General features: G+C 55.4%; 1 protein-coding gene across 2 annotated transcripts in view; it reads right to left on the reverse strand.

The window, feature by feature from the left end:
* The window catches only part of TSPAN18 (tetraspanin 18), a 166,182-nt gene that overhangs the window by 112,457 nt on the left and 25,761 nt on the right, over nucleotides 1-27,964 (reverse strand). The window contains exon 2 of one of the 2 annotated variants that reach the window (XM_051852540.3): nucleotides 21,306-21,391. The gene's annotated coding sequence lies outside the window, so the exon portion shown is untranslated. Of the gene's footprint in view, nucleotides 1-8,719; nucleotides 8,953-21,305; nucleotides 21,392-27,964 lie in introns of those variants that run through there. The other variant, XM_089309157.1, reaches the window with a different exon arrangement.

The raw sequence follows: 27,964 nt of genomic DNA on the forward strand, positions 1-27,964 counted from the left end.
CCAGGCCCGGCAGGTGCCTGGAGACAGCAGGTCCCTAGCGCTGGTCAGCTCCTTCCCAACCGTGCCCTTCCCAGCTGTGCTGCCCTGATGACTTCTCTCGCTTCTCCAACTCTCCTCTGTGGGCCCTCTTTGTAATGTCTGGCCTCAGAAATCTTTGCCTACCACAAGGTCATGAAGATGCTCTATGTTTTTTTTTTTCTTTGAAAATAAAGAATTCCATTAACTGCATGTTCAAAAAGAGACACGGAGGATACTAAGGTATGGCTAGATAAGAGAGAATTTCTAGCGGTCTACTGCGCGGTGGGGTGACAGAGAGCGATAATGCTCTGTGTGTGTGTTTCAAAAACACTACAAGAAAGGGCTCTGAATGGTTTTGGCACTGAGAAATGATAAACATATGAGGAGACGGAGGCGCTTACCCCGACTAGAACCTCACACAAGGATTCCACGTGCCAAACGTCATCATCCCACAGTACCCCAGAAGTGCCACTTCTATGCCGATTTAAATTAAATGAAAACTAAGAACAAGACAAACCATCCAATAAAGGTGGACAAAAGACTTGAACAAGTGTCTCAGAAAAAAGTAAGCAAATGACAATGTGAAAAGACGCCCAGGGCCGTCAGCTAACTAGGGAGGTGGAAGTGCAAAGTGTAAAGAGAAGCGACTGTCAGACGACCTGAGATTAAAATGCTAAGCAGGCCACGCGCTGGCCAGGGTGTGCAGGAACTGGCACGCACTCTGTAAGGTGATGCAACCATGTTGGAAAACAGTCTGGCAGTTTCTTATCAATTCAACATCCGCCTACCCTGGGAGCTCACACTAAGGCTTGCCCTCAAATGTTCATGGCAGCTTGATACAGAGTAGCCAAAAAACAAAACCCAACCAAGCCGGAGACAACAAAGTATCCACCAAGGGGTGACTGTATATGGGAAGGAGTTCACTCCGCAATGAAAAGCAAGGAGCTACTGCTACAGGCAACGTGGCTGTATCTTGGAAACATTAAGCAGAGTGCAGGATACCCAGCACAGAGCACCTCCTGGACAATTCCCTTCCAAGAAGGTTCTAGAACAGGGGAGTCAGTCAACCCATGGTCAGAGGTTGCTCCTGGGAGGGAACAGGGATTGACTGCAGGTGCTTGGGTCCCTGCCATCCAGGTGGGAGACCCAAATGGAGTTCCAGGCTCCTTGCTTTGGCTTATTCCAGCCCCAGCCATTGCAGGGATGTGGGGAGTAAACCAGCAGATGGGAGAGTTCTCTCTCTCTCTCTCTCTCTCTCTCTTTCTCTCGAATAATCCAGGTAAATAAATGGACAATTTAAATAAATAAAAGACTCTGCAGTCCTGTGTTGTTACCACGCCCAGGGAGGTGAGGGAAGACATTCCCACGGTCTGGAGCTGCTGGAAGATTTCACTTTTTCAGTATCTGACAAGGACCCGTGGGCTCCTCTGAGTGCAGTCACAGCCCCTGGAGGCGCTCAGGCACACAGGATGGAGTCCCCTGCACCAGGAAGCCAGCAGCCGCCCTGCACAGGTGTGTGGGTGCACGCATGCCCAGGTGTCTCACTCCTCCAGAACAAAGACCAAAACATTGGTCGTATTGTCCAGGACCAATTCAAAGTGTTGCAACATTTAAGAAAGAAACAAGGCAGCCCCTCAGCAGCTGCACCCCCTCGCGGAGCACCCAGGGGAGGGCAACGGGGCCTCCTGGAAGAATCTGAGTGACACTAGGTTGCCTTCCGGCGACACTCAGCACGCAGCTCCCAGCGAGGTGTCCCAAGCCTTCGCCAGCACGTTCCAGTCTCCCTACTTTGTAGCCAGGTATGACAGCGGTGGCAGCCCCGAGAGGGCCAAGCCCCCCAGTGCCTGGCTGCTCCTCCCATCCCTTGCAGAAGCCTCTAGAGAGCATCCTGTCTCCTAGGGACAGAGAGAAGAAACTGACAGAGGCAGGCTGAACATAGGCAGCCCACAGCCAGGCCCAGACTGGCGGGCCACGTGAACCTCGGCACCCTGACCGGCGACCCCTGTTTTAAAGTGGGTTTGGTTTGATGGACACAGAAATCCCCAAGTCAGTGCTCACAGCTGCTGTCCAACCAGGCCAAGGCCCTCCTCCCTGGCAGTCAGGTGCCACAACTCCTGTTCTACAGAAGGGGAAACTGAGGCTCCAGGATGAGGCCACACAGCTGACAAGCAGCAAAGACTGGACGCCAGAGCTTCTGGTTCCAGAAGTGAGTATCCACATCCTTTACCCTTAGCAAACCTTGGAACCTGCAGCTCACGAAGGAAATGCGGAAGCGGGTGGACTGTGACAAGCTGAGCCCCATAGGGGCAAGCGCCAGGTCTGGGGCTGCATGGCTGCTCCCAGTACGCACAGAATGTATGAACAGGTGGATGTGGGAATGAATGAATGAATGAATGAACGAACACAGGGTGAGGTGAAACAGAAGAGCAGCCAGGCTCGAAGGGCACCTACACCAGGTCCAGATTTTTCCCTGACTCAAACTTCTGCCGCAGACACCAGTTGGGCACTGCTTCTGGTTATAGGTCGTGAATAATCCATAGTTCTACAGGCCCAGAGCAGTGAAACAGGCCAGCCTGGCCCAAGGCTAAGCTACACATGTGAAGGCGTGTGTGTGTGTGTGCATGTGTGTGTGTATGCACGCACATTGCATTTGGTGGGCTGGGGCAGGGAGGATGTGTGCTTGCAATGAGAGGGAAGGACCTGGGGCTGGGGGAGGGGGATTGGGGCAGATGTATGAGAGAGGCACATGAGGGCTGTGTGCAAGGAGGGAGGTGTGCATGGTGATGTGAGTACAGACAGGTGCATGTGTACTCGGGATAACAGAGGTAGGTATGTGTGGGTGCTTGGGTAGCAGTGTGCAGGGCATGTGTCAATGTGCCCAGGTAAACGGTGTAGGCATGTGACTGGCTGTGTGGGAGAGCAGGTGCAGGCATGGGTGGAGGTGTACACAGGTGAGCGTGGCTATTTGCAGGGACGTGAGGACTATGTACAGGTGTACATGAAGGTGTGAACAAGTAGTGGGTGTGCATAGGTGTGCTAGGTAGGTATGTACAGGTGAGTCGCTGGGTGTGACAGTTGTGTGTATAGATTTACACCAATGTGTGGGTGCGTGTGCACAGGTTAGTGGGGTGTGTATATAGATGTGTGTATAGGTGAGTAGGGAAGTGTGTGGGTATGCACAGGGGTATGGGTAGACAGATACAGGTAGGTAAGCATATGTGGTATGCATAGATATGTGGCTATGCACAGGTGAGCATGCGGGTGTGTGCAGGTGTGTGCAGGTGTGGGTATGGGGAGGTGAGAGTGAAGGCTTGGGTGTATAGCACAGGTTCTCACTGTCTGAGTCCTGGCAAGGCCCCAGGGCTAACAGATTTCTTCTTCTTTTTAAAGATTTATTTATTTATTTGAAAGAAAGAGTTACAGAGAGGTCAGAGGCAGAGGCAGAGAGAGAGTCTTCCATCCACCGGTTCACTCCCCAAATGGCTGCAACAGCTGGAGTGTACCATTCCGAAGCTGGGAGCCAGGTGCTTCCTCCAGGTCTCCCACATGGGTGCAGGGGACTTGGGCCATCTACCACTGCCCTCCCAGGCCATAGCAGAGAGCTAGATCAGAGGTGGAGCAGCTGGGACTCGAACCAGTGCCCATATGGGATGCCGGCACTGCAGGCAGTGGCTTCACCCAGCACGCCACAGAGCCAGTCCCAGGGCTGACAGACTTCTGTCACAGCTCTGAGCCCCAGGGTTCCAGAACTAGAAGTCCCTACCCTTCCTGCTAACCCTCCCCAGGGTCTGGCCCCACTGAGTTGATCCGAAGTCAGGAGCCAGGAGCTTCCTCCAGGTCCCCCATGTGAGGTCCAAGGACTTGGGTCATCCTCGGCTGCTTTCCCAGGTGCATTAGCAGGGAGCTGGATCAGAAGTGGAGCAGCCGGGACTCAAACCAGCACCCATATAGGATGGCAGCACTGCAGACCAGGGCTTTAACCCACTGTGCCACAGAGCCGGCCCATAGATGGTGCTCTGATCAGCATCTGGGAGCACGTGGGCTTGAAACTGGTGCTCCCTGGCCCTATTTTGGAACCTGACAGGGAAGGGCTGGTTCCACATCACATGCCCTGGGTGGCACCACCAGGAACCCTCTCGAAAATCCACAGGCACACCTGAGCACCACGAAAGGAGGTGTGGCAAGAGGAGGGGTAAAGTGTGAATACAGAAGGAACTAGAACAGAGTATAATGGAAGCTTCTCCCACGCTGAGGAGGGCCAGTGGTCAATCCTGGGCTGACTCCTGGGCCGAGGGTCTCAGAAGGACAAGCTCAGCTCCTTCCTCGGCTCAGCAAGACCCAGAGCCTGGGCTGCTGGTCTTACTGCACAGCCAGGACCTGTGAGCATCCAGCCGTCCCCCAGGATGCCTGGTGCATGCACCCAAAGACCTAGACCAGTGTCCCCAGGAATCCCCACATCCTCCACCCATCGCACAGGTGGCCACACTGGCTGCCCCTTGTCTGCAAGTCAGGGCCAGCCCTGCCCAGAGCTGGAAGTTCTGAGAGCCAGACCACCAAGACTGTCGGCTCCAGGCTGGCGGATGACTGGGTACTCTCTGCACCCTCAACCCCTACCCAGTGCCAGCCATAGCAGGTGCACAATGGCCCTTCATGCATAGATGGAGGAAATGAGTGGGTTACAAATGCTGGAGTCTTCCTTCTCCCCATTTTACAGATGAGGAGATCGAGGCCTGGAGAGAGGCAGCCTGAGGCTGCTCTAAGTTCCCCTACATGCCTTTAGCAGCATTGCCTGGGGTAGACTGGCAGTGCCTGCCTTACTCGCTCCCTGGAGGATCCCAGGGCCAGTGGAGGTACTGGCCATTTGCCCCTCCAAGGGTTTGCTGGGCTCTTCCCTCTGCCTGTATGCCCTTCTTCCTGTGCACAAATCCTTCACGGCACCCCTTTGGCTGGGCAAGTCTCCCTGGGGGGCCTGCCGACAGAATCCACCCATGCACACAGGTGCTCATGCCAGTGCCCTCAGCCTGGGAACTAGAGCTTGGCATACAGTAGGCACTCATAAATGCACAGGGAATTAAAGCGGCCCCTCTGGAGACTGCGAGGAATGCCCTGGGAGGAAGCAGCGGGGAGGCTCGGGAAGGCAGGCGTCAGGGAGCACAGTGGGATCTGATAACAGGGGCATGGGAGGGAGAACGAGTTCATTTCTCCCCATGGCCATTGGCCTGCAAATATTCACAAAGCATGCCACGTCTCTGGGCCTTCCCCATCAACAGAGACACATATGTAAACCAGCTCTACCCCCAATGCAGCAGTGACTGGGTTCTGAGCTGTGCCCCAACCCCCAGGAGTCCCGAGGCCACACCAGGTGCCCCTCCCCAACCTGCCGAGGTTCCAGCGGCCACCACACAGAAGCCGCTGTGCCCCTTGCATCCCTAAAGGAGAAACACAAACACCTTTGGAAGTGCCAGCAAGGCCCGCTTGTGCAGAGGAAGCACAGAAGTGCCCCGAGGGGCTCTTGCAAGGCCAGCGGGGTTGGGGGTGGATTTCCCCTCCCCAGTCTGCCCACAGACACCCTGGGCCACCGACAGGGAGCCCAGGCCTGGAGCTCAGCTCTGCTGAAATGCTCACAACAGTGGCACAGCGGCGAAGACACCTGTTTGGGACGCTCATGCCCCATATCAGAGAGCCTGGGTTTCAGTCTGGTCTCCAGTTCCGATCCAGCTCCCTGCTAATGCACCTGGGAAGGCAGCAGGTGGTGGCTCAAGGGCTTGGGTCCCTGCCACCCTTGTGGGAGCTGAGGATGGAGTGTGGGGCTCCTGGCTTCAGCCTAGCTCAGCCCCAGCTGTGATGAGCATTTGGGGAGAAAACCAGCAGATGAAGGATCTCTCTCCCTCTCTCTCTCTCTCCCTCTCTCCCTTTCAAATAAATAAAAATAAGTAAAGCTAAAAAAAAAAAGAAAGCCAAATAAAGTGCTCAGAATTGAACCCAATCCATGGAAGCTTGGGGAGCCTGGACTTGTTCAGCCAAGTCCCAGAACCTCAAGGTCAAACCCTGACAAGGCACCAGCCCCAGCTCAGGGTCCCCTTCTTTGAATCCACACAGCAGCCCATTTTAGGGATGGGAAACTGAGGACCAGGGCTCTGCTCACACAGGGAGCGGGGGATGGAGTCGGGACTCCAGGCCAGGCAGGCTGGTTGTGGCAGCCACCAGGACGCAAACCCACCAGCACCTGGAGACAGAACAGTGGAGCAGACAGAAGCCAGGGGCGGGGCTCCGGGGTGAGGGGATATCTCATGATGGTGCTTGTTCTCCTTAAATACATGATGGCCCGCTGTGCGTCCCACCCAACGGCACCGCTCCACTGAACGAAGAGGGGTCATCACACCCAATGCACAGATAAAGCCACCGAGGCTTCTAAAACTTAATGACCTTCTCCCAGCCAGCAAGCAAGAGCCAGGAATTCAATCTGGGCCAAATCCATAGTCACCTCTGCCGACTTCAGGTCAGCTCCCTCACCAGCCCCATGCAACTTGGGCAAGCCCTTTTTCCCGGGTGGACCTCAGTTTCCACATCCACACAATGGGCTTACTGAACTCGCTTCCTGAGCCCCAGCCCCGGGGAGGTAGCTGGGGAGATGGAACGAGACAGCTGCAGATGTACAGGGGCTGCTGCCGTGGGCTCTGAAAGCTCAGGAAGATTGACATCTACAACAGCGTGCCCCATGGCCCGCAGGAGCCTCTGCCAGCAAAGATTCAATTATGGTCATTACGGTGCACTTAGGAAAACCAGGGCGCCAGCTAATACATCGGAGAGGGACTGCCAACAACAGAGGTTGCGTCAAAACCCGTTTTCTACTTAACCCTCACTTAAACAGAAAATCCATTTAACCACGAGGCAACACTCTGTCTTCCCAGCCTCCCACCACTTGGCTTTTATCACTGTCTGCCACTTGGCTCGATATTTTTATCATCCTGAAGCTGCCTAAGAAGGGAAAAAAAATGAATCCACGGACGGACAGGAAGGTGTCACCCACCTCCATGGCTGTACAGCCCTGGACCAGTGCCTTCCAACCCTCACTGCCTCCAACGTGGCAGGAGGAAGACAGTTCTTATTCCCACAGCCTGCCATGGATGTTGGCAGGACCTGGAGGAAGCAGCTCAGGGGGTGGGAGGTGGAGGGAACACTGACTCGCACCCCCCACCTTTCCCTCCCACTCCCCCGCCCCCAGACAGGGAGCACACATCTGGAGTGATCAGGGGCTCCCAGGCTGTGCCTTACGGGGATCACAGGCACCCAGCAGTCTCTCAGGGTGCCGAGCCGCGGGGCAGCCTGGATGGCAGCCGCCAGGGGAGGCATGAAGGACACTGGACAGTGCTCCCCACACAATGGGAAAGCAAAACCCACCAGCCACATCACTGTCTCTGCTGTCACATACAGCGGCGTGGACTACGCCGTGGAAAAAGACACGCCAGGCACGGGGCTGCCGGAGGAAGCTGAACTTGAACTTCTAGGTACACAACAAATACTGCGGTGTACCTCTCTCATAGCACACGGAGCAAATACCGCATGGGCTAAAATCATGCTATAAATTTAACTCATTGGTTATATAAAGTCCAAAAAATTGTTAAACTTTTATTTTTCTTTATCCAATTGCGAGGTGGACACACACACACACACACACACACACACACACACCCTACACGTACCATATGTTGGGTCATGACCCAAAGGGCCACAATGGCTGGGAGATGGAAGGTGAGGAACACAATCCAGGTCCCCACGTGTGTGGGTGGCAGGGACCCAGTCCCTAGAGCCGCCACTGCTGCTTCCCAGGGGCTACACCGACAGGAAGCTGGAGCCAGAGCCACAGACCAAACCCAGGCACTTTGATGTGGGATGCGGCAACTTCACTGCTCCGCCAAATGCCCTCCCTCAGAGTTCAAGTCCAAGCAGGTGTCCTGTGATTGTGTCCCCTAGACCCAGGAGGCTCGCAGGTGACAGGGACGCTGGGAGCAGGTGGTGTGACCCACAGTGGGGGAGGGGGCAGTTCCAGGAAGGAACCCCACGCGCAGCAAGGGGTGGGGCGCAAAGAAAAGCAGGAAGCCGGACTGAGCGGATTTTCTGATGATGGCCGTGTCCGCGCCCGGCCTGGGTGTGCACAAAAGCAGGAAGCCGAGGGGCCTCTGTCCGGGCCGGGCAGCGGAATGATCTCTTTCCCGTCTGTTTTCCAAGCGTCCTGATGATGGTTTCACGATAACGGCCACGTATCCACAACCCAGGGGCCGGCCTCCTCTGTGTGTGTGTGTGTGGCGGGAGCCCTGGGGTTCTGTGAGGTGGGTGGGCTTGGTGGCAGGTGGCCCCTGGGTGCTCAGTAAGAGATGACGGGCAGAAAGGAAGAGAGGAGAGGAGCAGGCAGGAGGACCCTGGTTTGCAGGCACAAAGGCAAGGTCGGGGCGACCGCGAGTCTCTGACTTCCGGGGGGCACAGGGAGCTGCCTCCGATCTGGGTCCTCCTTCTCCCAGGGGACAGGGCCCTTGTGGTCCAGGGCCAGTGGTCTGCATCCCCATCACCCCACGTGGCTGGCATGTGCTACAGAACTCAGGGCCCAGGCTGCGGAGCTGGCCCCCGAGACGAGACGATGAGACGAAAGCAGATTCCACATCCTCACCCTCTGCCTCCTCCCTCTCCCGGGGGATGCGCCTACCTCGTGGTTCAAGTTCAGTTTAAACAGATGTCGTGTTCCTCAGAAGCCCCGTCTTTGAAGTCTGGGAGGAAAACTTCAGCTCCAAAGGGAACTTTCCTACCAAAAAGGCTCTCCGGGGAGTCTGGGCAGAAATAAGAAAACAAAACCCCTGGATCCTTATCTCCCGGTATTTATGAGATTTTTTAATTAGTACAGCTGCCTCTGCAGACTGTGCTGCTGCACGGGAAGTGGCTGGAGGAGGAAGGAAGGACGGAGCTAGGGCTCCAGCTGAGTGGGGTGGGATCTCCTCCCCCGGGCGGGCGGGTGTAGCCTGGCGGCCACCAGGGTGAACAACCTTCTGCACTTGGGGCCTCCAGGGCCCAGGGCTCCAAGACCAGGCTCAGGTGCACTGCTGGCGCCCTGTCGGAACTGCAGCCCCAGGCTTCCCTGTGCTGGTTCTGTCCTGCCTCCTCTCTCGCCTGGAAACCACCTGGCCACATAGCAGGATGAAGCCGCAGCCCGTCTCCCCCTTCTTTCCACCTGCCATCCCCCACCTTCTAGCAACATCCCACACGGGAGTCCCCAGGTTCAAGTGTGACCTCCGCTCTCAATTCCCGCTTGCTGCTGATGCAGACCCTGGGAGGCAGCATGACAGTGCTGGTAACTGGGCCCCTGCCACCCACATGGAAGGCCTGGATTGAGTTTCCAGTTTCCAGTTTGTGCCACTGTAGGCAGCTGGGCAGTGAACCAGCAGGTGCGAGCGCTCTCGTGCCCTTCCTCTCTCTGCCTCTGAACTAGATAAAGGAAAATGTTTCTTTTGTAATCTTGCTACAGGTGCACCAAGACTGGGGCAGCGGCTGCCCTTCCAGGCAGCTTGGCAGTAAGGGGCATGGATTGCCTGTGGGGAATTCAACAACAGACCCCAAACCAACTCCAAATCAGCAGCCCTGCGCAGCGGCAATGATAATGCAGCCTCCTTTGAATGAGACGCGCGGTGACCTCAGTTCTAACTATCGCTGCCGTGGCTGGTGAGTTTTAATCATACATGGGGAAGCTTGAATTGAGCACATTTGTATTACACAGCCTGGGCAAACCGTTGTGCTTGCGTGGACATTCACCGAGGGAACCCCCACGTCCTCCGGCAGATTCCAGCCCTTGCAGGCTCTCGCGACACGTGTGAACTTGCCATGCAGAACAGGGCAAGTTCTTGTTGCGTGCAGCTCGAGTCTCCGACAACCCTGGCAGGGCTGCACGGCCCTGTGCTTACACAGTAGAAGGAAAACAAACGGCGGCACGGCGACACCGAGGACAGGGTCACAGACACCGGGACACTGCTAGCACCTCCGAGCCACGTGGCGTTCCCTTTCAAAGGGTGTTTCACCTCTTCTCTCTCTCTTTTTTAAAGATTCCCAGTAATGTAATTAAAACGTGATAACTCGCGACTTTCCTTTTCTGGGTTGCAATGGCCACTTCCTGCGGTGGTTATGAGGTTCACCGAAAATCTCCCCTCCTATCTTTCCCAGCCATGGTGATAAGTGCTTGGATAGCATCATTATGACTGAATAGGACCTTGTTGTGCAGAAAAGGCGGGTCTGGCCAAACTGCCTGTCCCAGGCGTCACTCTACAATAACAGCCACTCTTCTGTGCCAACGTGCCTAGGCTGCAGCCTGCCTGGCATGCGGTCAGATGTCACTCTGACATTTCCCAGGGTAGCCTGAGAAAAGCAAGCTACCTCCCTGGTGGGAGTGGACCTTGTCCGATGGGCTAAAGGTTAAGGGCTATGGCTGGCACCTGGCCCCTTCTAGAATTCAGGTGTTGCAACGCCAAGGCCAATGCAAGGCCACAGAAAGGGGATGGCCCAAGAGTGCTGCTCCCTTGGGACTGCAATGGACATCCCTAGAAAACAGGCTCCGGGCAGGGTTCAGTCTCCCGCCCGTCCGCCTTCCTCCACGTGCAGACACAGCAAACCTCCTCACCCGAGGATAGAGCCCTCGCCAGACCACGGAACCTGCTGGCACCTTGGTCTTGACCTTGTCAGCCTCCGGGAATGTGGGAGAATGCATCCCCGTGCCTTCCAAATCCCCCATGCTGGGGCGTCTGGTTGCAGCAGCAGGAAGCAGACACTAAGAGCTGGCGGAGCTAACCCTGGAGCTGCGGGACCTTGGTGCGCTCCTGACCTTGGACCAGAACTCTCATCATGGGCTCTCCTGAGTCTCTAACTTGCCAGCTGCAGACCTGGGGACATCTCAGCGTCTTTAATGAACCAGTCCCTAGGACTAAATCTCTATGCACATGCACACATGCGCAAACAAGCACACACACACACACACACACGTGCACAGGGGTACACCCTGCTGGTTCTGTTTCTCTAGGGAATCCTCAGTGCAACACCCCGCAGTGCTCCTACCACAGCTCTCACAGCTGATGTTGAGCAGTGGTGGCTTTCTGGGAAGGCATTGATGGCCACTTACCTCGGGACCCAGCTGAAGAGCTCCGTGCCTGTGGCACAGTCAGCACTTGGTAAGTGTCTTCAATGGAATGAATGAAGCCGGAACGCAGGACAAGCACAGACCTTCATTCCTCCCTCAGTCCTCAAGCCCCTGCCTCTGTCCCTGCCCTAAGATGCACACCTCCATTCCAGTCCCCTGCCTGGCACCGGGACTTACTCCAGCTACATGCGACTGCCCGGGAGAGTGGCTCAGACCTCTCACCCTCCCCCCACACCTGCTCTCCTGAAGTCCCTCCCGGGCAGCCTCCTTAAAGCTGCAGGTGTGAGACACGCTCTCAACTGACGGCTCCCGCATCTGTGTCTCCAGCCCCAGCCCCAACCTCACCCCTGAACTCCATCCTCCACCTCCATCGCCATCTCTCCACCTCCACTTGGGTGGCTAACAGGCATCTCGCCTTAAGATGCCCCCAACAGAACTCGGCACACCCTGCCCCACCCCTCCACCCCCGCCCAGCCCAGCTCTGACCCCTTCATCTCTAGCCAGACCCTGCGGTTTATCCCCAATTCCTTCCTGTTTCTTGCACCTGCCCCCCAACCCCAGCCAACCTATCCATGAGTCCCATTAGCCTTGAACTTCATGGCTCCTGACACTGCCCCATGGCCATCTGGCTTCTGTCTCCCCCGACTAGGAGGCAAGGTCCAGGAAGATGAGGCTGCACCATTTCATTTACTGCAGCACTCCCGGCATGAAAGGCAGTGTCCGTGCCAGCAGCCAATATGCGCTGAATGAATGAATGAACAGGGACTCACATCTGACATTTGCCTGCCAATCACCTCTGGGCCCGGGCATTGTCATCACCACACCCATTCTGCAGATGCAGAAACTGAGGCTCAGAGAACAGAAGAGATTAACCCCTGAGACCTCGCAGATATCTGGGACAGAGCCAGGATCACAGCACAGGTTTTGGAAAATAGGAAATCAATATAAAAAAATTAATAAAACCAGCAGCGGTGCCTTTGAAATGATTTGTAAAATCCGTACGCCTCGTGTTGGGTTCACGGAGGAAAAGGAAGAGCCAGTGCTCAAGCTGCTCGTGGCAGAAGTGGACCGGGAGTCATCAAAATGGTCCTCACAGACGCTGGAGGGACCACGAGGGAAGGAACCCACTCCGCATCTACAGACTGGATGATGGACAGACGCAGACCAGCTCCTCGGAAGACACAAAGCGGCAGCACTCACACGAGAAGCTGCTGAAACCCTGAACAGGCCTGGCTCTATACACAGCATCAGGTCCAGGTGGGTTCACGGCGAGTCCCACCAAACATTTAAAGGAGAAATTGTACATTTCTCACCAATCTCTTCCAACACAGAGAAGCAAAGAGGGTGGTTCCTGACTCATCCTACGAGGCCAGCATTATGCTTTCGCCAAACTCAAGGACACTGTAAGACGAGAAAGTCACACATCAGTATCTCACCAACACTGATGGAAAACTCCTGGACAAACATCAACCGATGGAATGGAACGATTTAGATAAAGAATTGCATGCCATGGTCACGTGGGATTTCTCCCAGGTGGGCAACGCTGGTTCAGGATGCAAACATTAGTTAATGTAATCCATCACATCAACCAGCCTAGAAGATATGACATACGATCATATCAACAGGGGAAGAAAAGGAGTTTAAGAAAACCCAACACCCCTTTCTTTGTGGTGTAATGGGTGAGGCTGCTGCCTGTAGTGCTGGCATCCCATATGGGCACCTGTTCGAGTCCCGGCTGCTCTACTTCCGATCCAGCTCTCTGCTGTGGCCTGGAAGAGCAGTAGAAGATGGCCCAAGTCCTTGGGCCCCTGCACTCCCGTGGGAGACCTGGAGAAAATTCTTATCTCCTGGCTTCAGATCAGCACAGCTCTGGCTGTTGTGGCCATCTGGGGAGTGAGCCAGCAGATGGAAGACTTCTCTCTCTCTCTCTCTCTCACTCCCCCATCCCTCTACCTTTCTGTCACTCTGCTTTTCAAACAAATAAATAAATCTTTTTAAAAATTTCTTTATTCATTCCAAAAGCAGAGTGACAGAGAGAGAGAAAGAGAAAGAGAGACAGAGAGACAGAGAGGGAGAGAGAGATTCATCTTCCATTCACTGGGTCACTCCCCAATTGCCCACAAATATTGGGTGTGAGCCAGGCTGAAGCCAGGAGCCAGGAACTCAACTTGGGTCTCCACGTGGATGGCAGGGACTGAAATACTTGAGCCATGACCTGCTGCTTCCAGGGCCTTAGCAGGGAGCTGGATTGGAATCGGAGCAGCCGGGACTTGAACCAGCCACTGGTTTGGATGCCGATGTGTCAAGTAGCAGCTTAACTCACTGTACCACAACAGGTATCCTCACAACACCCATTTCTGATTCAGAAACAAAACATCTCTGCAAACTAGGAAGAGAAATCTTATTTACTTAATAAAGAACATCTATAAAAATACCACAGTTAATGGCGAGAGACACGAGGCTTTCCTGTTAAAATCGGGAAGGCAAGGATGTGCCCTGTGGCTGCCCCTTTCCAACATTGTATGGCTCAGCTAAAATACTGAGACAAGAAAAGGAGATAAGAGACACACAGAGAACGAAGGAGTAAAACTCTCTTTGCTTGCAGATGACAAGATTATGCAAAAAGAAAAATCTAAAAGAAATGAAAAAAAAATCCCGAAACAAGCAATTACAGCAAGGTTGCCAGATACAAGGTAAATAAACAAAAACCCGTGGGTTTCCTCCACACCAGCAGTGATCAAGTGGTCTCTGAGGGGAAGAACACAGAGCCAGGACAGGCATCGCTGGGGCATCGGGTTAGGCGGGCGCTTGGAACGCTCACCTCCCAGATCGGGATGCCAGTTGGAATCCCAGACGCTCTGTGCTGCTGACTCAGCTCCCTGCTAAGGCACCTGGGAGGCAGCAGAGGCCGGACGGCCCTCGTACGTGGGTTGCTGCCACCCACGTGGGAGACCTGGCTGGAGTTCTGGGCTCCTGGCTCCAGCAGGGAGGGTTGTTGCAGGCATCTGGGGAGTGAACTGGCAGATGGAAGATCTGCCTTGCATATAAATTAAACGAATCTTTAAGACACACACACACACACACACACACGTGCGCGTGCGCGCACACACACACACACAGCTGCTTCTACCAGCACCCAAAGAAAGGAAGTAGGTACAAACCCACCAAAATAGGTGGCAGATCTAGATGAGAACTACCAGATGGTGGTGAAAGACGTCACAGGCAAAGTAAAGAAATGGAGAGGAGAGGGCTTGGGCCGTTCACCGTGGCAGGTGGCAGCCCTTCTCAGCCTCATCTCCAGAGCTGACACGATCCAAGCAAAACCCCACAAGCCTTCTTGTGGACACCAACAAATGCTTCTAAAGTTTATACGGCGAGGCCAAAACAGCAGAGGAACCGATACAATATTGAAGGAGAAGACCAGCTAAGAACTGACACTTCCAGACCTGCAGACTTACTCCAAGGCCATGGTAACCAAGACCGTGGGGTCCTGGCACAGGCGTAGGCAAACAGATCAACGGAACAGGAGAGAGAGGCCCAGGAACAGACCACGGGCAACTGCCGCCCGGTGAGGCAGCAGAGGCAGCGCGGTGGGGAGCAGTTTTCACTAACAGCTGAACATCTGCACGCGAAACAATAGCAATGACAACAATAATAATAATCCAGACACGGACCTTGTACCCGGCCCAAAAAGTAACTGAAAATGGAACACAGACCTATACGTAAACCTCAGAACTACACAACTCCAGGCGGTACAGGATAAAGTCTAGATGACTTGGGGTATTGAAATGGAATATATTTTTTAAAAAATCAAAGGAATGACCCATTAAAGAAATAATTGGTAAACAGGAGTTCAGAAAGAAATAAAATCTTGGATTCTGTGAAAGACAATGGTAAGAGAAGGTCCAGGCAAGCTGTAGCCTGGGACACATCTGTCCCAAATAAACAGAGAACTCACAAACAAACAGAGAACTCACAGTGAGGAAACAGACAACCCAATTAAAACAGTGAAAGTCCTGAGCAGATAACCTCATCAGAAAAGATAGGCAGCTGCTAAATAAGCATACGAAAAGATGTTCAGCACCATTTGTCCTAGGAAAATCGAGAATTCAACCGAGATACCACTCCCATTAGAATGGCCAAAATGCAAAACACTGAAGACACCAAACGCAGGGCCCCTTAGTCACTGCTGGTGGCAGTGCAAAAACGGTGCAGCCATTGTGGAAGGCAAGTTGGCAGCTGCCCGAGGACCGAGCCGCGCTCCTACCATTGGATCTGTCCATCAAATGAGCTGAGAGCTTCCGGGCGCACAGACACCTGCACCCAGATGTTTACCAGATGTTTTGCTCACCCCTGGCAAAACCTGGGAGCCACACGATGTCCTTCAGTAGGTGAAAGGGTAAACACGCTATGGGAATCCAGACGAGGAAGTGCCATTCATCCAGCTCAGCGGCACCATTCACAGCAGTGGAAGCCACTGCGGCAGCCACCCACGTGTCCATCACCAGGCTGATGCATGGATGGATGGGCGCAGAGGTGGTACAGACCAACAATGGACTATCGTGCAACCTTAAGAAGGGAGGAGGAGCCGGCGCTGTGGTGTAGTAGCGGGAAAAGTCGCTGCCTGCAGTGCCTGCATCCCATATGGGCTGCTCTGCTTCCAATCCAGCTCTCTGCTGTGGCCTGGGAAAGCAGTAGAGGATGGTCCAAGTTCTTGGGCCCCTGCACCCACGTGGGAGACTCAGAGGAGGCTCCTGGCTCCTGGCTTCGGATCGGCGCAGCTCTGGCTGTTGCGGCCAACTGGGGAGTGAACCAGCGGATGGAAGACCTCTCTGTCTGCCTTTGTCTCTCTGTCTTTCAAATAAATAAATAAATAAATAAATCTTACAAAAAAAAAAAAAAAAGCTGGTCACAAAGAGCAGATACCGCCTGGCGTTGCTTACATGGGATACACCCGGCAGTCTGAATCGTGGAGACAGAAGGCGGCATGGTGCCTTGCAGGGGCTGGAGGAGAGCCAGTTGGGGGAGTTACTGTGCAATGGGCAGAGTGCCTGCTAGAATGGGGACGCGCACACGGCCCCAGCTGTTCAAATTCAGGATAAGGCGCAACCATGGGGACACACAAGAGATCAGCCGTCACCAGGAGCGAGCGCGAGGGAGGAGCAGTGATGACCTGTTGACTGGGCGGGCGGACCCCAGGGAGGATGCCCAGGGCGGTGAACACCTCTGTGCGATACTGCGGCAGGGGTGGGGGGTGGGGCATCTGCTCTCTCTGATGTCTATTTAGCACGTGTTATGGTAGTGTATTCGCCATTGTATTTGTCAAAACCTGCGGACCTCGACACTGAGAGCGCAGCCTAGCGTGTTTGCAGGGGCCGCGGCGTCCACACGGGCTCCCCGGACGCGGTGCCCACAGCGCTTTGGGGCCAGGCGGCAGCAGCGGACCGCGCGTGTGTGCAGCGGACCGGCAGGACACGTAGGGTCACTCTTGGGAGCCCGCGCGCTCCATCCGCTGTGACCCTGGAAGCGCTCCGGCAGGGACAGCCCCGTTCTTTCACAGCTGAGCTGCAGAGTCCGGAGCCCCCTGGCTTCCCTCCCTCCAGCCCGCAGCGAGGGGCGGCGCCTCCACAAACCACAGAGCGCAATCACGGGCTGGCCCCTTCTCTCCCCTTGGCGACTCAGGGCAGGTAAGGAACGCTCTGCCAGCCGACAAAGCAGCTGCCGGCTGAGTGAGGCTTTGGCCTTCGGTTGTAGGCTGCTAACAAAAACGTCCTACTTCACCCTTTAGCCACCGGGGCCAGCAGACCAGAGCAGGAGCCTGGCAGAAGAGGCCCGTCGGTCCTGTTGGGTGGTGCTGTGTGATGTCCAGCCAGCCACTTGCCCTCTCTGATGCTGATGTGCCCTCCCTCTCTGCCACATCTGGCTGCCCCAGGGTTCTTCTCCAGCTGTGATGACAGCCCAGATAGACACTATTAAAACCTGATAACAACGCCTCTTTCAGGCAGCGATGTGCACCTTTTTACAACTTTTTTTTTTTCATTTATTTCTTTGAAAGAGAGATTGGGAGAAAGATTTTCTATGCACTGATTTGCTCCCCAAATGACCACAACAGCCAGGGCTGGGCCAGGGAGAAGCCAGGAGCCTGGAACTCAGTGTGGGGGGGGGTGCTGGCAGGAACCTGCTTGTAAAAATTAAAAACTGAACTTGAAACAGGAGGACATAAGAGGGGCGGAGATGGCAGGGGCTGTCCTGAGTTACAGGCGGACACCAGACTGGCCTAGGTCAGAAAGTTCCAACAGACACTGGGCCAGGATGAGCGGGAAGCTGGGCGCCTGTTTTCCCAGCCGCTGGCACCGGTGTCCTGGGCACAAAGTAAGGGGGTCAGGGCTTGAGCTGCAAGTGCTGGGACTAAAGATGGCCTTGGGATGACAATGGTGGTGACGTCACTGTGGCCTTTCAGCCAGCCAATGAGAAGGTGTGGAGCGGGGACCCGGGAGAATGCCTGCAAAAACAACACCACTGGTCTGCAGCCCGGTCGGCAGATCTGGGCAGGGAGGTGGAGGCTAGAGGAAGATGGATTTTGGCTCAGCGCAAGGAGGCTGCAGCCGAGGCAGCAGGTGCTACAAGGGAGCCTGCAGGGGGCGCAGATGAGCACGGGCTGACAACCCCTGGGAGGGAACACTGCGGGAGAATTTCGCCCTGCACCCATTTGCCTTTGAGGCTCTGCCACCTTTGCAGAGCTGGCCTGGGTGAGCCTCCCTTGGCCTTTGCACGAACAGGTGGAGAATACTGACCCAGCGAGGCTGAGTGATGTGAGACCTGGGTATTCCCCCAGATCATAGTGGTGCAGGCAGGAGGCTCACCAAGCTCAGCTGTTCCACCGGCCTCTGATCTGACCTTTGGCATCTCCCAGGCCTCCTGGAACTAGGAAGGATCAGAAATCTCCCTTATAACCTCCCAACTCCATCCAGTCTCTCCACCCCACAACGGCCGCTTTGCTTCCAGGCCACATCCTCCATGCCCTGAACCGTCCAGGATCAATCTGCCAGTCTCACAAATGTTCCCCCCCCCCCCCCGCAACTGTGCCTCATCTCTCTCTACAAGTCAGGGGTGCTCAACTTTATCCATGGGAATCCCCACCAAAACGTTAAACATAAGGCCAGAATAGTCAAGAGGGTGTGGCGTAAGGAAAGACGAAGAGACCAATGGGACAGAAATAAACCCCCAATCTCTATGGCCAACTGAACAAAGTCCCAAGACTGCCCAATAGGGAAAGGACAGTCTCTTTAACAGCTGGTATCCATATGCAGTAGAATGAAGTTGGACCCCTACCTCACACCATACAAAATTCACTCCAAAAGGATAAAAGAAGCATAAGGATAAACGTTCATGATCTTGAATTTGGCCATGAAGTTTTAGGTCAGATACCAAAAGTACAAGCAACAAAAGAAACACTGAACTGGAGCCCAAGTGTAGACTCTGCTTTGACAGCCAGGCCTCTGCCCCCTTCCTCCTGCTGTCGGATCCCAGAACACATCATCGGAACTGGCTCAGCTTGCCGTCCAGGGCTGGCTGGGGAGACAGACCCCGGGAGACTCACCTTGCTGCTTGAGTGCGGCACTGTGTGAAAGGCTGGGTGGGGAATCCAGGCCAATGTGTGTGCACGTGGGGGCCAAGCGGTGCTGGGCCGGGGTTGCCGCTGCACACACACACGGTCCTTGGGCCAGGAGCCCTGTGTTTGCGTCTTGCCTGGCTGCTCTTTAGGCATGCAGCCTGGAAGCCTTTCACTGTCTTTGTACCCCAGGTGGCTGCACCTGCAAACGGCTGATGGGTGCCTGCCTCCCAGGTGTGGGCGTGATGAAGATGGCTGGCAGTGGCATGCCAGCTGCAGGATAAAGGCTCAGGAGGAAATGTTCCCACGGGAGGTGGCCCCGAGCCCCAGGGTGGCAGACAGGGAGCTGACGCAGCCCAAGCCCCTCTCGCAGCCCGTTTTTAGCTCCCACGCTGTAAGAGGCATGTGTCTCCGGGGAAACTCTGCTCCTTGTTCACAAACACCGGGCTCTGTAATCCGAGAGCATCAGCCTCCTCAAAGAGATCACCTTGGGAGGCCCCGTTACTCCAAAGGGGTTGCCACTGGCACTGCCCTCATGCTCACAACCACCTGGCCAAGGGGTATGCTGTTTGCCTATTTTATTGATGGGAAGACTGAGGCTGCCGGGTGGTCCTATCATTCACCCAGGTCAAACAGCTACCAAAGGGCCGAGCTGGACTCAGCCTCCACCTTCCTGGCTGGGACGCCCCGCAAGGCTTTCCCAGGGCAGCCCACGCCTCTCTGCCCGTGGCCTGGGGCTCTCTTTCTGCTTTCCCTGTGACTGTAGCTTGTTTTTCTAAGCTGAGCCGGTCGGCTCCCTGGGCTCCTCCTGGAAGAGCAGCCCCCCACTGCCCGTTCCGTACTTACAGAGCTGTCTCCTCTCCTGCCCCAAGGCTTCCTCAATGGAAAAACAGTGGGCACTGCAGGCCTAAAGCTTGCCCAGCCCCCCTGGTGGGACCAGGCTCTGTGAGGAGGCAGCTGCAGGCAGCAGTTTACAACCAAGATCATCACCAGAGCTGGGGGAGCTGCAGGGCACAGACGCGGACAGGGCACAGCGAGCAGAGCAGGCCCCGCGCCTCGCCACCCTCGCCCCTGCCCACGCAGGCCTTCGCCTGGCCCTGCTTTTGGGATGCAGCCTAAGGGAACCCTGGCGGGGCCAGCAGTAAGTGTCAGGCCAGTGGCTAACACGTGGCTTCCTCACCCTGGATGGGGGCCGGAGGAGAGAGAAGGCTCCGGCATTGCTTTTCAGTACACATGTCCCCGTGTACCCCCCCGGGGGGGGGAGAGGGAGATAGCGGTGGGGGGTGCAGGGAGCACTATACGCGGGACGGGTGTGGGCAGATTGTGCGGGCTGCCTCAGTTTACCTTTCCCCGGAACAAGCAGGGGGAGCCTAAGTAGGTGTTATGCTCCCCTTTGGGAGATCAGAAAGCCAAGGCCCACAGGGTTTTGTGACATGCCCAAGGTTAAGGAGAGAGAGTGAGAAGGAGAGAGAATTCTAGGACAGGAAACAGACACGTTTCATGCTTTCTCAGGAAATGCAAGTGCAGGGAGGTGATTTGGGGTCATTTTTAACCTAAAGCTTCAAGGCCCAGGGCTGGGAAGCAACAGATGGGAGAGCGGCAGGCTCAGGTGGCGGCTCCGGACCCTGACTACAGTACCCAATGCTGCGTGACCTTAGGCAAGTCACTCAGCTTTCTCCCCGCGCGGAGGAATACTCGCGACCACAGGAGGCGCACCCCGACCACAGGAGGCGCACCACGCCCACTCTGGTCCCCTTAGCCCGTTTGACTCCTATGCTCAATAGGAATTGTGCCCCAGGCACAGACCCCAGAGCACATCTCCCTGGAGCCTCCAGACCCCGCCCCACCCCCTCTGCCTCCTTGCTGCCCCCAACCCTGCCCCCACCCTATCACTTCCTCCAGTCCTGAGGGTTGGGATTCCAGTCCCAGCTGCCTCATTGCACTGACAAGGAAACCAGGCCCAAGGAGGAAAACAATGTGCGAGGCACACTGGTGGCCGGGGCCAGCCAGGGGACGGAAGCCCTGGCCCAGGACACTGCCGCAAGCCCACTCAGCTCCACCCACATCCCAGGGTCATGGGCAGCCCAAGGCCGTTCCACCCTCACTTCTCCACCAAGCGTGGTCGCCTGTTCCAGGCCTTGGGGATTTGAATTCCATCCAAGAGGGTTCTGGGGGTGGAGTCCTGGATGCTTCCCACATGCCAAGACTGGTGCAGGTGGCTGAGGGCAGGGAGGGAGGGGCGGGGCGTGGGGAGCTCCTGCCCCTGCTCTAGGTGCCCTCCCGTGATTCCCCAGAACTTGGCTTTTCCCTTGCAGGTTTCGCTCTCTTCCACTGATTGGCTCCCACTTCCTGATCAAGTCTCTGCCCCTTTACCCCTGGTAAGCATGTGGGGGGTGGGACAGGACAAGCCCAGAAGGGTGGGTCTGCAGGGCAGGGAGAGGAGGGAGACGTGGGGACACGGGTGTTGGGATGCAAGAGAGGCCGTCCCGTGATGCTCGGTCTTACCTCTGCCAACCGGCACCTTCCGTTGCCGCCCACGGGGGCCAAGAGTCTCCCCAGCTCTCCTCCTGATGCTGGCCTCAGGATAAACCCTAGAAGGAGACAGAGAGACTTTTTTAACAGGCAAGGGTCTGTGGGGCACATGGCTTCCGGGGGCCAAGTCCGTCCACACGTGGCTGCCTGCCCTCCTCTCTCCTGGCAGGTGCAGAAGCCACGCAGGGTCCCTTTGCCTGGAGAAGCAGAGTTGAGCCCTGAGCCCTGACATGGCGGGGGTGGGGTGAGAGGGGTAGGGGGCAGGGGTCCCACAGCACTGTCCATCTTCCCAGGTCAGCCTCAGCTTGCACACCGGCCACGAGAGGCCATTGGACACGCTAATGAAAACACCACAACGCGCTCCTCCGCCACCAGCTGGAGCGTCTGCAACTGGTGCCCAGTTTCCTCGGGCGGAGAGAGATCTCAGTGGGTCGTTTGGAAAAGGGGGCAGAGAATGAATGCTTGCCCGAGAAGGGCGGGCTGTCCAGGTAGACCAACACTTTGAAGACCGGCATCCAAGAAGAGAGGAATAATAAGAGGAGACGGCTTTGGTGGTGAGAAAATTACTCAGTCCTAGCATGTGGGAGCCAGCAGTCCGCCCTTCCTACTTTGCCCCCATCGGGTTGATGAAGACTCGCCAGGTCACAGGAAAAGGATCCAGTTTACGCGGTCCACACCACCTACTGCCCGACTGGGAGCCAGCTCGTTCACAGGTACCGCTGAGAAACAACGGAGCAACCCTCCCTCCAGGGCGGTGCCAGACCCTCCTCCCCTGATGATGAGCACAGTGGGGCTGCCAGAGGAAGCCATAGCCAAGTTCATGAGCTCCTGAGTAACAGCAGCAGCCCCGATGCAGTCCCGATACAGCCCCGCTTTGCGGAGAAGGACCCTGGGCTCAGAGCTCATCAGTAACTTGTTGCCCAAGGTCCTGTCACTGAGATGCAGCAGCCAGGGCTGGCGTTCAGGCCACGGGAAGTGGAGCCTGGTGCCAGGGCCACGCCCACAGCAAGGGGAGGTTCAAGCAGCAGAGCTGTGAGGTCACCGTGTACTCCACAGTCCCCCGCATCAGCACCCACATCCCTCAGCGCTCCTGGGAACTGATGAGGAAGAGGCCTTGGCTGGAGGACACGGCCCCAGGTCTTTCTGGCTCCCTGCAGTGGTTTGGACCTGGAGTGTCCCCCATGGGCTCATCTGTTGGAAGCTGGGTCCCTGGAGTGGTAACGCGAAGAGGTGGTGGCACCTTTAAGAGGTGGGGCCTGGTGGGAGGTGGCTAGGTCACTGGGGGGTGTCGCCCTTGGAAGGGATTAATGCAGCTCCCTGGGAACCCTGTTGGTTCTGGGGGGCACTGCCCCTGCTGCCCAATTCCTTGCCATGTGAGCGCTTCTCTTACATTTTCTTCCACCATGGCGGCATCTACCCCACGATGCAGCCAAGGGGGATCCTCCCCAGAGCTGAGCAGCCAAGGGGGTCCTCCCCAGAGCCGAGCTGGTGTCAGCCCCATGCTCTTGAACCTGCAAACCTGTCAGCTAAATAAACCCCTTTTCTTGATCAAGTTCCAGTCTCGGTTCTTTTTTTTTTTTTTCCTTTTAAAGCTTTTATTTATTTATTTGAGAAGCAGAGTGAAAGACAGGCAGAGACATAGAGAGAGAGAGAGAGAGAGAGGTCTTCCATCTGCTGCTTCATTCCAAAATGGGGACAACGGCCAGAGCTGAGCAGATCCGAAGCCAGGAGCCAGGAGCTTCTTCTGGGTCTCCCATGCGGGTGCAGAGGTCCAAGCACTTGGGCCATCTTCTACTGCTTTCCCAGGCCATAGCAGAGAGCCGGGTCAGAAGTGGAGCAGCCGGTATTCAAACTAGTGCCCATATGGGATTCTGGTGCCACAAGTGGAGGCTTTACCCACTATGCTGCAGCACCCACCCAGCCTCGGATCTTTTGTTCTAGTAACAGAAGATGGAGCGAGACACTGGTTCTTCCTCAAAGGTCCACCCAGACTGTCAGGCTGGGGCAGTCCCAGGCACAGGACTGTGCTCCATATGAACATGTGCACGCACATATCCATACACGCATTCAAACACAAACATGCACGTATCCGTACATTCACATGTGTGCACATATCTGCACACGTACTCACATGTGCACATGCACAAATCCATACAGGCACTCACACACGCACGTGCACATATCTATACACACTCACATGCACACATACATATCGGAACATGCACTCACACACAGGTGTGCACATATCTGTACACACATTCATAGTGCACATATCCATACGCACACTCACACACATGTGCACATATCTATACACACAGTCACACGCACACGCACATATCCATATATGCACTCACTTGCATGCAATTATCCATACACACACTCACATGCATACACATGTCTGTACACACACTCTCACACACACGCACATATCCATACACACACTCACATGCATACACACACATATCCATACATGCACTCACACACGCATATCCCTATATGCACTCACACACACGCACATATCCATACATACACTCACATGCATACACACACATATCCATACACACACTCACACACACATATCCCTATATGCACTCACACACACGCACATATCCATACACACACTCACATGCATACACGTCTGTACACACACACACACATCCCTATATGCACTCACACATATGCACATATCCATACATACACTCACATGCATACACACACATGTCTGTACACACACTCTCACACACACATATCCATACACACACTCACATGCATACACACACATATCCATACATGCACTCACACACATATCCCTATATGCACTCACACATATGCACATATCCATACATACACTCACATGCATACACACACATGTCTGTACACACACTCTCACACACACATATCCATACACACACTCACACACACATATCCCTATATGCACTCACACACATGCACATATCCATACACACACTCACATGCATACAGGCACATATCCATACATGCACTCACACTCATATATCCATATGCAACTCACACATGCGTGCACATATCCATACATACACATGTTCACATGTATGTACATGCACTCACACACGTGCATGTATCCATACATGCACTGACATGTGCATACGCACTGACACATGCACACACTTATCCATACATGCACACACACACATATCTGTACGCGCACTCACACATGCACATGCGCACTCACAACAGTGGACACTTGTCCTTCCCAGGTATCCTGGGTAACTGAATCGCTGCAGACACTGCCTGGGGACCCTCGAGACTCTGGTCCACCTGATCACGTGGTGTGCACATGTGTGAGCAGCTGCTTCTGTGGGCACGCATGCAAACAGCGTGAAAGTCACACAAGTGCACCTTCCCTCACCCATTCCACACCGTCATGCGTCAGCAATGTCATGTTCAGCCAGGACCCAAGATGGCCCCAGTCTCAGTCACAGTGCAGAGCGTGGGGACCCAGTGTAGGCACTACTTACTGAGCACCATCGGGGCCATTGCAGCCTCATCCCGTGACCCCTGGGCGCCCAGCGTGTGCTCACCCCATACTGGACAGACACCCTCCCGAAACACTGTAGTCACTTCAAAGAGCAGGAGGAGGGGAACTACCTTAGCAAATTCTAACTCGGGGCTCTGCCTACAGTTTCCGGTTACCTCTCTATGGCTGGGGGGGGGGGGGGGCTGTGTCCTGGACAAAGGGAGGAGTTGGCCACTTGGCTCCCAAGGAAGTGGGCTGCTCCCGCTGCCTGGGGCCACCCTGAGAGGGGAGCTGCATTTACTGGCTGGGAACTGATAATGAGCTTTTATGGGCTCTGGGGACCGCGCAGAGCGGGGATTAATGTCAGGCGCGCTGGTGAGCGCGCAGCCTGGGTGAATGTCACACAGCAAAGAAATGAAAGGCCCTGGCCAGGCGGGGAGGGAGCCGCGGGCGGCGTGTCGCCTCGCTAACAAACTGACTTCCCAGGTTTGGCGCTGTGGAGCCTTAAGCTGTCTCCAGTCCTGGGTGGCAGGAAAGCAGATCGCTTTATCACCCGCCTGCCCGCAGAGGCAAAATCCAGCACTAATCCTAATGCCCATTTACGCAAATCCGCATTGTGCGAGAGAAGCCAAGCTGGGCTTGGAATTTTTTCCTCCTGAGCTCTGCCTCCAGCCCCTCCACTCCACAGGGGCGGAGGTGGCCACAGAGGGGAGGGCCGGAGCCCTCCCGCGACACAGAGAATGCCAGGGGTTAGAGAGAGGAAAGGAAGCTGGGAAAGACGGAGGTGGGGGGCACCCTTGACCTGAAGACAGAACTGGGGGCAGGAAGACAGGTCAAGGGCAGGGAGCAGCCCGGGCTCTGCCGCCTCTCCCCTGCCATCATCACCTCTCACGCCCCAGATTGGCTCCGGCTTCCTGCCAGGTCCCCGTAAGGTTGGCACATGTTGAAATCTTACGCTGTGCAGCTCTGGCCGTCAGAGGCCTCCCCGTGCCAGGCCTGGGCTCCTCGGCCAGGCAGCAGCCGGGCTCACAGCTACCCGAGTCCTGAGTGCGAATCTCTGTGGATCCTAACCAGACCGTCATTCTACCTCCTTCCAAGAAGGAGAAGACCCCGCTGGTGCATTTCATGATGGCCTTGCTTATTTCACACGGCACATCCTGACTTCAAAGACATCCAAATGGAAAGACAAGAGCGTGCCTTAGAAGCTACAAACTGGGGCCGGTGCTGTGCACAGCGGGTTAATGCCCTGGCCTGAAGTGCCGGCATCCCATATGGGCACCGGTTTGAGACCCGGCTGCTCCACTTCCGATCCAGCTTTCTGCTATGACCTGGAAAAGCACTGGAAGATGGCCCAAGTCCTTGGGCCCCTGCACCCATGTGGGAAGACCCGAAGGAAGCTCCTGGCTCCTGGCTTCGGATCGGCACAGCTCCGGCTGTTGCAGCCATCTGGGGAGTGAACCATCGGATGGAAGACCTCTCTCTCTCTCTCTCTCTCCTCTCTCTGTGTAACTCTGACTTTCAAATAAATAAATGAAAAAGAAGCTACTTACTATAGCAAAGGCTTCCTAAATGGCAGAGGTGGGTGGGATCTCTCTCTCTCTCTACCTTTCAAATAAATAGAATAAAAATTTTAAATAATAGGAATAAAGGGTAATGGATGTGGTGACTACTAGCTAAGACCATATATTTTACAAGATCTACTCAGAAGTTAAAACTTCTTTCTCCTTCCTGCGAAACCAAGGGCTGAGCTCTCAATTCCTAACAGAAACCCCAAGAGCTACGTCACTGGCCTGGATGAGGCCCGGATGAGAACCGCCAAGGTCTGCCCCGTGACCCTTACACCGGAACACACACACAGCACGGTGCACGCATCATGAGAGCACAACCCACCGCATTCTCACGAGTGCAACGCCCTGCACGCTGACACCCAGCTGCACGCTGACACCCGGGTCTCGCCGCCCTGCTTCCCCCTGGCCGCTGTGCCGGTCCACGGGCCCTGCTCTCTGCAGCCTGCCCTCTCATTAGCTGTCTGGGGGAACGCACAGACGGAGAGCACTGGGCCTCTGGCTTCGGTGGGCTCCTGGCCTCCCCCAGCCCGCACATGTACCCCGTCAGCATCAGCTCCCAAGTGCCTTCAGGGTTTATCTTCACGTCCTGGTCCAGTCACAGGCTCAGCCCAGCCTTGCTGATGCCCCCCAAGCCTGGAACCCGCTCTGTCCCTTCCTAACCTTGAGCTTCACCCCTCCCCCATCTGGCAAACTCCTGCTCAGCCTTCAGAACCTTCCTCAACTATCTCCTCTGAGAAACCTGCCCAGCCCCCTCCCTGGGGCCCCACAATTCTGTGTGGCCAGAGGTACCAATACGGCTTTTGTCCATGGCTTCCTCAATGACAGGACCGGCACCTCACACCCTCTGCGGGCCTCGGTCCCCCGCTCAGCGAATGACACTTGGATGGGCGAGGACAGACAAATGGGTGGGTAGAGAAGGAATCCATTGGAAGACTTGGATGGTGAAAAAGAGGAACCAGGTTGTAACTGGCTGACAGAGTGATGGGCGCGGGGATGGATGGATGGATGGATGGATGGATGGATGGATGGACGGATAGAGGGACACATGGAAGTCGAGCGGATCTGTGAAGTGGGGAGTTAAATGACTGTGGGCAGGCAGAACTGGGCTAACGGAGACAAGCTAGGGCATGGGGAATTCTCTTATCTACTTGGACAACTCCGTGTAGGCTCTGAGAGCCCAGCCAGGAAGAGGAGGCAAAGCAATGAGAGAAGGAAGGAGATGACCAGCCTTTTTATTTTTATTTTTTCAAGATTTATTTATTTATTTATTTGAAAGGCAGAGAGAGAGAAAATCTTCCACCTGCCGGTCACTCCCCAGTTGGCCGCAATGGCCAGAGCTGAGCCAATCTGAAGCCAGGAGCCAGGATCTTCTTCCGGGTCTCCCACGCGGGTGCAGGCGCCCAAGGACTTGGGCCATCTTCTACTGCTTTCCCAGGCCATAGCAGGAAGCCGGATAGGAAGTGGAGCAGCCGGGACTTGAACCGGTGCCCATATGGGATGCTGGCAGTGGCGGCTTTACCTGCTACACCACAGCACGGGCCCCCAGCCTTTATTATGACTAGCTCCTG

This window comes from Oryctolagus cuniculus, chromosome 1 (assembly GCF_051225735.1).
Source record: "Oryctolagus cuniculus isolate XC-2025 breed Fujian yellow rabbit chromosome 1, ASM5122573v1, whole genome shotgun sequence".
Classification (NCBI taxonomy): domain Eukaryota; kingdom Metazoa; phylum Chordata; class Mammalia; order Lagomorpha; family Leporidae; genus Oryctolagus; species Oryctolagus cuniculus.